Source organism: Hordeum vulgare, chromosome 2H, assembly GCF_904849725.1.
Source record: "Hordeum vulgare subsp. vulgare chromosome 2H, MorexV3_pseudomolecules_assembly, whole genome shotgun sequence".
Lineage (NCBI taxonomy): Eukaryota > Viridiplantae > Streptophyta > Magnoliopsida > Poales > Poaceae > Hordeum > Hordeum vulgare.
In genome coordinates, this window is record NC_058519.1 from 160158695 (window position 1) to 160169284 (window position 10590).

The 10590-nt window shown below is 44.8% G+C and overlaps 1 long non-coding RNA gene across 1 annotated transcript; it reads right to left on the reverse strand.

Moving 5' to 3' along the window:
* Nucleotides 1-2635: 2635 nt before the first annotated feature.
* LOC123429839 lies at nt 2636-3083 on the reverse strand. Its single transcript, XR_006622762.1, has 3 exons — nt 2979-3083; nt 2838-2878; nt 2636-2745 (listed from the first exon to the last, which is right to left on the reverse strand). It is a non-coding gene; the product is annotated as an uncharacterized LOC123429839 (long non-coding RNA).
* Nucleotides 3084-10590: the final 7507 nt, after the last annotated feature.

Consider the following 10590-nt stretch of genomic DNA (forward strand, 5'->3'; position numbering starts at 1 on the left):
TGCTCCATCTTTTTTTGGGATGAGTATCACCGTTGCTGTGTTTAAACTACTGAAGTCTCCTCTTGCCAGATGATAGAAACTATTAAAGGCTAACATGACGTCGGCTTTGATATGCTGCCAGCAGCTTTTGAAAAACATTCCTATGAAGCCATCCGGACCCGGCGCCTTTTCTAAAGGAGAAGCTTTTATCGCATCCCATATCTCCGACTCGGAGAAGGGGTTGTCTAGCCCTGAATTTTGTAGAGAGGGCATGTCGAGCGCAGTCCAATCAATGCCTGTGAGGCGGTCCGCTTTGGTTCCTAGGCTGGCGTTGAAGTGGCTGTAGATGAGTGCCTCTTTTTGCACGTGCGATGTTGCAATCTCATTTGTACTCTGAAGGCTGTGGATGAAGTTCTTTTGTCTACGGGATCTCATTTTAGCGTGGAAATTTTTTGTTCCAGCGTCTCCTACCCGTATCCAAGTTAGCCTAGATGCTTGCCGTCTCCTTGCACGCTCGATCGCTGACAGTCCTAACAGACGTAGCTTTAGTAGCTTACGGAGGTTGAACTCAGCTTCGGACAGGCGCCGCGATTCCTGTGCTACATCAAATCGAAGTATCAGCTCTGTTGCTATGTAGAATTGGATTTTCGCATTGCTAAGAAAAGCCTTGCTCCATATTCTAAGGTCGCGCGCAGCTCGCCCTAGCTTGATGTGCAGCCGCTGGAAAGCGGATGTTGCTTGTACCGGTCTACTCCAAGCCGCCATGACCGTTTCGTGAAACCGGGGGAGGTTTCGCCAGAAGCTTTCGAACTTAAACATGGCCGGCCTAGGCGAGGTAGTTGTGTCGGCGAGGAGAAGTGGGCAGTGGTCGGATGTAGCCGTAGATGCCGCTAAGAGGGAGGCACAGGGAAAAAGTTGTTCCCAGGCCTGGTTGCAGAAGAATTTATCTATGCTGGCCATGGTTGGGTCACGACGTTCATTGCTCCACGTGAAGCGCCTATTTTTGCATTTGATCTCTTTGAGACCCGCAGTGTCGATTGCTGATCTAAATCTGCCCATCAGCCTACGGTTCAGGTTGAGGTTACTCTTATCCCTAGCTTCGTAGATGAGGTTGAAGTCTCCGTTGATCAGCCATGGCTCCGCTAACGGCGGTGTGGAGAGGGTGATCTCATGGAGGAAATCTTCCTTTCTGGCGTCATCCGTTGGACCATAGACAGATGTGATCCAGAAGCTATTGAGCTGCCCGAGAAGTGTTACTTTTGCTGTGATTGCATAGATACCTACAACATGAGATTCTATCGTAGCTAGATTCCTGTTCCAGAGTATCGCGGCCCCGCCACTTGCCCCGATAGACGGCAGCACTATGCAATCGGTTAGGGATTGCCCCCCAATATCCCTAATAATTGTTGGTGTCCACTCCGTGATCTTAGTTTCTTGAAGGCAGAGAATTGCAACGCGGTGTGCTAAAGCTACCTCGCAAATGGCCGCTCTCTTGACTGGGTTGTTCAGTCCCCGGACGTTCCATGACATAACTGGGAGAAGGTTGTCATTCATTTGGAGACAGTAACAAACTCCAATGGCTAAATAAACTAGATGGCCTCTGGCCCATGCACAACACCGCTGCTACCATACAAGGGGGGGCGCCGACGTCCACCAATATTCCCCAGAATACGTCGACGATGATGATCTCTACCACTAATCTTAGACATGAAACTAAAACCTAACTCAGACCAGCTACTAGCCGGCCGCCATTGGAGCTGTTGGAAGGCTAACATACTACACCTCGGCCTCCGCGGCATGTCCATCGGGTCCCGCCATGCGTGCCATGACGCGCAGCGCACCGCTGTCTAAGTGTGTGAGCTTCACAATGACAGCGATGTCGCTGTCCGACAGTGGCTCCTCGAAACGCCTGATGAGCGCTTTTGCAACGTCCTCGGACAGCAAAGAAGAAACTATATATGAAATAAATGTCATGACAATAACCCAATAGGATTCAAATAGCCAGTGTCAAATGGAAAGAATAACAAGTGCTGACTGGCTAAATTTAAGGTTTGGTGGATAAAACAAGGGCGAATTTACCTTCCCGTGCACTTGATTGAAGCGCACACCCTTGATTGATCTCCGGGCATGTAGCAGGTTTAAAGCATTTCTCTGAATATTAAAATGTCACACTAGTTCATAAGTTGATACTAATAAAATGTGCCAGCATTGAACGAATAATGTTAGCGTTGCGAAAGTTGAATTCCTCGAGGGAAGTGGAGTAGAAGTTGATTACAATTTTAGACTGCGTTTACACAATTTGTTTCTCCAGTTCTTTTAGCACGATGGCAGCTACTCTTTTTTCTCTCAGCGGAAGCAGCTTCATTATTATGCAATACCGTACCTTAATCAACAAAACTATAGTAGCGCCGAGAGCAAATTTTCTACCCCTTTAATTTAGAAGAATGTTCAAATTTGAACTGCTGCTGCCCCTGCCGACCAAACCTTTATGGTATTTTTCTGGCTAGTCAGTACTAAGCATTCAGATGAATGGTAGTTGTCACATGAAAAAGATGCAGCTTAATGGGTTGCACGGAATTTATGCGCGTGGAATTTAAAAGCGACGAGAGCAGCACAGGCTCTACGAAAAATCATAATATACATGTGAATACTACGAGTGAGCAGAAGGTTAGGTACAACGTTCAATGCTTATACAGAGTGAAACCAGAGAGTAAGTCCTACCAAAAATTCTCCCAAACCAATCATCCCGCGCCTTAGCTAAGATTTCTGCAAATGAGATAACAAAATGGATTGTTCTACATTATTGCTTGATGGCAAAATGGTTGCATAGAGAGAAGCTAGGTAGGAATGAAGTATACCAGGTGACAACTCCTGGCTGCAGTGGCTGGAAGAAGGCAGGCTGGAAAGAGCAATGAACCATGCATGAGATCGCACATGTGAAGAAAAACGGAAATGGCATGCATCCTGGTCGAGCTGAGGTATGATGATTGTAATATTACCTCATCCTCTTGTTAAAATAGAAATTAGCTATCCGATGGGAACGTTCTTCGCGTGCATGCTTGCTGGTAGGACCGTACATTTCTTGACGTGTCGCCTCCGTTGGAAAGGAGCAAAGCTGCCCAGATACAAACATTCAAATGAAATTGATTAGTAAGTTGCAGCGTGGTCATGGATTGCCACTTGATAGCGATGCACTACTCGTGTGTGTGTGCATACCCGAAGCCGATGGGGAGTACGTTCTGCGGATCCATCAGGCCGCCCGGCAGTAGCAGCCGGCCTTTGAATTCTGGAGTCCTGTAAGCCAAGTCCTGGACTATCTTTGCTGCTCTAGCCCACAAGGGTCTCCAGTCCCGAGAAATCTTACTGATTCACAGAGGAGTAGTGCTATGATTAAGAATAATTTTTTGATCTGTATACTGCAAGAGAGGGTATACGGAAATATTCCAGGTACCTGGTTACTTGTAATTCAAATAAACGGTGCATGAGAAGAAACTTGACGAGGACACTAGCCTCGAGACTGGGCGGCGAACAGGGCTCCAGCGGCAGGAAGCGAGGGAAGATGTAATGCAAGGCTTCAGTCCACTGGCCCTGGGACACGAAGCGCGCCAGATGAAACACGCAAAAGTAGGCGTTTGTCTGCTTCAACATCCTGCATCCATGTATTCTGTTGATCAGCAAGTAAGCTAGACCAAAGCATTTGAAAAGCAAAATAAGGGTAGTGGGTGCATACGCGACGAAGGTGGAGCCATAGCCTTGGAGCCTGAGGAAGTTGAGGAGCCGTCGGTAACGTAACCCGCTCACACAGGGGTACTCTCCGGGGACAAACGACCGCCGCTCCTGGCCGCACACCACCGCGCGCGTCCTCGTCATCATCCTGGACGGTTGCTGATTTGGGACTGGGGATTGGGTTTGGGGTCGGGGACAGTTGCCGATTTGGGGCTGGGGATTTCCAGTAGCAGAAGCACCTGCAACAGAAAAGAAATTAGGTATTTGTTGAGCATCCAGAGAACTTCCTCAGTTCAAAAATGATTGACGGCGTTTGATTTTATTGTCCTCAAACAAATGGATGGGGACAATGTGCACCACAAACGGGGTTGCAACGGTGTTGGATACATTATTACAGGTCAGTGGCGGATCCAGCTCAATGAGCCAGGGTGGGCCAACAGTCAAACTGTTCATCTAATTTTTTGTAGTTTTTTAAAGCTATGTTGCTATAATATAAAGGCTATTGGGAAAATCGCTGTCAACCGTATCCAACGTCTAGGTAAGCCACTGCTACAGGTGTAAGTACCCCAAGCATAGTAGGAGCAATACGGTAGCAATAATGGCAAAATCGGAGCGGCAGAGAGCAAATAACTGTTTTGTAAGGATGAAGGTAACACAAAGCATGGTAACGGCGAATCAACAGCAACATACAATGCATCAAAGTAGGCCAAGAGTTAGTTAATTCTAGTTCTGTAAATGATTAAGATGAGAGTGTTAGCGTCTCAAAAAGGAAAAACTGATGTCAAGTTCCACCAAAGCAGAGGCAGAAAGCCATATGAAATAATGTCATGACAATGAACCACGATACGATTCAGCGTAGCCCAGATATCGATCGAGTGGAAAGAATGACAAGTACTTATAGACTAAATTTAAGGTTGGTGGATAAAGAAAGTGTGAATTTACCTTCCCTCACACTCGATTGAAGCGCACACCCATGATTGAGCTTCACGAACGCAGCAGCTTTAATACATTCCACTGAGTATTAGAATATCACACTAGTTCATCAGTTGATACCAATGAAATATGTCAGCACTGAACAAATGCTGTTATCCTTTGAAAAGGTTGAATTACTCAAGGGGGGTGAAGTAGAAGTTGATTACAAATTTAGACCGTGGGCATACACGATTTGTTTCTCCAAGTTTCTTTTGGCATGGTGGTGGTTTTTTCTATCAGCAAGAGCAACTTCATTATTATGGCAGTATTGTCTTGATTTTTTACAACTTTAATTTAGAAAAATGTTAAAATTTGACCTGCTGCTGCGCCTACCAACCAACCCTTGTGGGTGTTTTTTCTGGCTAGTCGGTACTATGCATTCAGAGGTTGTCAGATAATGGTCCTATGAAAAAAGATGTAGCTTGATGGGCTGCACGGAATTGATGCAAGTGGAACTTAGAAATGAGGAGAGCCAGTGGGGGGCCAACAGAAACCATAACATACATGTGCATACTATACTAGTACTAACGGACAGAAGGTTAAAGGCAACGTTGAATGCTTATACGAAGTGAAGCCAGAGATAAGTCTTACCAAAAATTCTCCTAAACCAGTCATCCCGCGCCTTAGCTTTGGTTTCTGCAAATGAGATTAAAAGAAAAGGATTGTTCTACATTATTGCTCGATGGCAAAAGGTTGCAGAGAGAAGCTAGCTGTAGGAATGGAGTATACCAGGTGACATCTCCTGGCTGCAGTGGCTGGAAGAAGGCAGGCTGGAAAGGGCAACGAACCAAGCATGAGAAGACAAGTCGTACGAAGAAATGAGAAATGGCATGCATATGTTGGTTGAATCAAGGTACGAGGATAGCAAGAGTAAGATTACCTCATCCTCTTGTCAAGATAGACATTAGCTATCCGATGGGAACGTTCTTGGCGTGCATGCTTGCTGGGGGGACGGGTACATTTCTTGACGTGCCTCCTCCGTCGGAAAGGAGCAAAGCTGACCCGGATGCAAACAATCAAATAAAGAGAAATTGATTAGTAAGTTACAGCGTGATCATGGATTACCACTTGACAGTGATGCGCACGGTGTGTGTGCCTGTGTGTGTGCGCATACCCGAAGCCGATGGGGAGTATGTTCTGCGGACCCATCAGGCCGTCCGGCAGTAGCAGCCTGTGTTTGAATTCTGGAGTCCTGTTAGCCAAGTCCCCGACGATCTCTGCTGCTTTAGCCCACGTGGGTCTCCAGTCCCGAGAAAACCTACCGATTCACAGAGCCAGAGGAGTAGTGCTATGACTAAGGAATTTGCTTGATCTGTATATTGCGAGAAAAAGGGAGGGGTCCCATATGAAATTAGTGCTTCAGATACCTGGCTACTTGCGACTGGAATAAACGGTGCGCGCGAAGAAACTTGACGAGGACAGAGGCCTCCAGGCTGGGCGTCGAACAGGGGTCCAGCGGCGAGAAGCGAGGGAGGATGTAATCCAAGGCTTCAGTCCACTGGCCCTGGGACACGCACGAGGCGCACCAGATGGACCACGCAAATGTAGGTGTTTGTGTGCTTCAACATCCTGCATCATGCATTCCGTTGATCAGCGAGCAGGGTGGATCAAATCACTGGCAATGCGAAAGAAGGGCTGCGGGTGCATACGCGAAGAAGGTGGAGCCGTAGCCGTGGAGCCAGAGGAAGGTGAGGAGACGCCGGTAACGGAACTGCCTAACACAAGGGTACTCTCCAGGGACAAGCAACGGCAACTTCTGGCCGCACTCCGCCGCTCGCGTCGTCGCCGTCATTATCGACGGTCGCCGATTTGGGACCGGCGATTGGGTTTGGGTCTGGCTTCGGCTTCGGGGACCGTCGCCGATTTGGGGCTGGGAAATAGGTTTGGGGTCAAGTAACAAGGGCGAGGAGGGAGGGAAGGAGGAGGGGGCGTGGTGGTGGGTGGTGGTGGGACCAGCGCATTAAAGGCACGGAAAACTTGCTCACTGTTCGCTCGTTAAAAAAACTCATCCCCTTTTTTAAAAGAAAAAACATCGTTTTTTTGAGAAAAAATGAAAAAAAATCCGTTCTGGTACACTATCTCACCCTTGTGCATTTTAAAACCGACTAGCCCATTGCAACGGAAAATATATTTCATAATCTTCACTGCTCATGATCATACTTTGCTGCATTATCGAGATACACTATTACTCTTAATTTTTTGAAATCATTAATAATTTTAAATTTTGAAATAGTGAACATTTTACAAATTCGTCAACACTTGTACAAGTTTCTGAACATTTTTTAAAATCAAGAACATTTTTAAATTCATGAACATTTCATACTATCTGCAAACATTTTCCAAGGATTGTAAACATTTTTATAAAATAAATCATGAATTGGTGAACATTTCTATAATCGAGGAACATGTTTTTCTAAATTAGTAAAAATAAATTTTAGATGCACTATTGTTTTTTAATTTAAAGAACATTTTTTAAAATTTAACAAACTTTTTTTATATTCATTGCCATCTGTTATGAATGATTAAACTATTTTGTAAATCATAAATATTTTTGAATTTTTGGATATTTTTTCTTTGATGATTTTTTTTGAATTGGCAATTAATTTTTCATTTATTGATCACTTTCTCATAAAAGAATTTTTAAAATAAATCTTGATTTTTTTATTTCACGAAAAATTGTTTTCAAATATACGAACATTCTTTGAATAAGAAATATGTTTTACAAAATCACAAGCATGTTTTCAGTCCACAAACATTTCATGATTTATTAAACATTTTGTTTTAAAATTCTCAAATGTTTTAACTTTCAAATCCTTTTTAAAGTCCCAAATTATTTAAAGTAGAACAAAATAAAAATATGAAGGAAAAAAGTAAAAAATAAAAAAACAGGCTGCCCAGACATGGGCCGACCAAAATGGGCGCGCTACGTCTTCTTCTAAGACGCAGAGCAAAGTATAGGAGGTCCCTGCTCCATGGATCGTCCTGGGCGAGGGATTTCCCTGTGTGAAATGTTTTTTATCACTTATATGTGGCATTGTTAGGTAGTAATTTATACCTTTAGGGACAGTTTTTATGACGTACCGCCACAAACAATAGCCCTGTATTATTAGGTAGAGATACTAACAAATATACTGCAATAGTTGAACCGAAAAATTTACGGTTTTTATGGTTTCTGATTTTTGGTACGGTACGGAATTTCCTAACCGTTTTGAATTTCAGCTTTTATGGTATACATATGTCAAAAAACTGAATATGTCTAATGTCATATCAATGAATTTGAATGGGACTGTTTTATTCCAGAACACGCAAAGCTTGTGTACTATTGCATTGATAAAAGAAGAAGTTAAAAGAGTACATGGCGTGGTACAACACATGGCACGAATGCAAAAGGCGTGAACATGGTGCCCAAAACAGAGGGACATGAGACACTCGATCCAAAGAAAAACAAAGTAAACTCATTGACCAAAGACACGGTCCGACCAACAAATGGACGACCGACGTCACTAAAGTTAGCACCAAGGACACCGCGAGTAAACAAGACAACGCCTTCATGAAGGAGAGCGACGCCAAGGCATCCTCATCGTCTAATCCAGAAAACCGGACCTAGGGTTTCGCCTCATGGTCGAAGAGGGGCCGAGATAACAGCCATGGCAGCGCCTCCAGGAAGGGAACGACACCCGCAAGTGTCGCCACTATCAGCATATTGTGCATGGGTTTTGCGTTGGCCTAATTCTAAACAATCACTAGCCGTCGAAGCACGAAGAAGTCGAGTATAGGTCGGAACTACGACTGAAGGAAGGGGGGCCACGCCCGACGTCGAAGGAGGCACCAAGCACCACCGGGTGTGTGAGCTCAGGAGGAGGGCAGGGTTGCGTAGTTAAGCAAGATGAGAGGAAGTGGGATGTGACCATGGCCGGAACCCCGATCAAACCAGGATCTAGAAAAAGAGCGTAGATCAAGGTCACCAGGACCTAAGCCGTAGAGCATCGACAAGCCCAGGAGCTGAGGAGACGCAGCTCCCGGAGCTAGCAAAAAATGGAGATGCACTAGGATGGACGACTAACCAAGGACACCAGCAAGGTGATGGTGCGGGGGTGCCGAAGAGCCAACGAGCCAAGGGAACTAGAAGGAGCACAATTTCCATGGACGCAGGAGGGGTCGCAGGTCCATAGCCGTCGGGCCGAAGCCGCCCCTACTAGGGGGTGGGCGGGTGGTGAAGTTCACGTTCAACCAAGCGTCCTGGTCGCCGCACTATAGGAAACAGCCGCCGTCTGGCACAGCTCAACGCCTCCTCGGCCGCCACATCAAGAGGCAGACCTAGAACCGAGCACGAGGTGAGGGTGGTCAGTATCGGGGGAAGGGGCTGGTTGCAGCGAGGAAGGCGTCTCGACCGCCATGGAGGCCGGACGGAGATCACCACTTCCACCTGGGCGAAGGTCCCACATCCCATCTGGACCGACGGATGCCACCCCCGCGGGAGCTATGACAGGGGAAGGCCACCTGCGCCAGCATCATGTTGGGGAGAGACCATCCGGGAGAGGACGTCACCGCCGTCGGTGGAGGCTGATGACTGACAGGTATAGAGGATCAATTGTAATCATCACGATAAGTAAGATTTTCGATTCCAACGAGTGTCAAACCCAAGTGATTCATGCAGGCACTCAGAGTAGCGATATCAGATAGTTTTGTAATAGGGCAATTCGTAACAAGAATAATTATAACAAAGGTGCAGCAAGGTGTCCCAATTTTTTTATAGCAAAAGACAAACTGAAAAGTTCTTTTATAGCAAGTAAAGTGCTCTTGAGGACACATGAAATTTTTTGTCTAGTCAAGAAGTTCCCTTATAGAAAGTATAGTGCTCTAGCACATGGTTTTTTATTTTTCTGCATGTGCTTTCGACTTTTTAGGTGTGTTTTTTCGGGGTTTTTTGTGTTCCGATTTGTCATCGATCTTTCTTAGCTTTTGGACGAAAGAAGAAATTTAAAAAAATCATGAAAAAACATGTTTTCTATTTTTCTTTCTTTCTAAAAAATTATGGGTTTTCTTCCATGAGGACATGGTTTTGTTTTCGGTGCCTCTCGAAAACGAAAAAACATGTTTTTTCTTTTTTTTCTTTCGAAAGAGGCACGATTTTTTTTTCTGCGAGAGGCACGATTTTTCTTTCGAGAGAGACACTCGGAAATGAGAAAAATGTGTTTTCTAGTTTTTTTCATTCAAAAGAAACACGGTTTTGCTTCCGCGATAGGCATAATTTTGGTTTTGTTTTCGCAAGAGGCACGGTCGTGCCTCTCGAAAACGAAAAAAACACATGTTTTTTCTTTTTTTTCTTTCGCAAGAGGCATGATTTTTTTTTCTGCGAGAGGCACGATTTTTCTTTCGAGAGAGACACTCGGAAATGAGAAAAATGTGTTTTCTAGTTTTTTTCATTCAAAAGAAACACGGTTTTGCTACCGCGATAGGCACAATTTTGATTTCACGAGAGGCACTTGGAAACAATAAAAAATATTTTTCTGTTTTTCTTTCACGAGAGACACATTTTTGGCTTCCGTAAGAGGCACCACTATAACTCTCGGAAACAAACAAAAAACATGTTTTTTGCGAGAGGTACTGCTTTTTGTCCCGATTTTTTCGTGTGATTTTTTCCGGGAAAAAAATTCGTCAAAACCTATGAACATCGGATCTAGTTTTAAAGATCTCGACACAAGGAATCTATCTGTGAAAACGGCTCGAGATTTGAAACATGATTTAAGAGATAAAATGTTTTAAAAATACGGATCGATGGCCCTGTTTGGATCCATGAGTTAGAGTTAGAGTTGGTTAGATTGGACCAATCTAACCCCAAAAATCCAAACATGAGGGTTAGAGTTGGTTAGATGCATCTAACCCACCCAAGAGGTGCTTATTTGTGTTAGA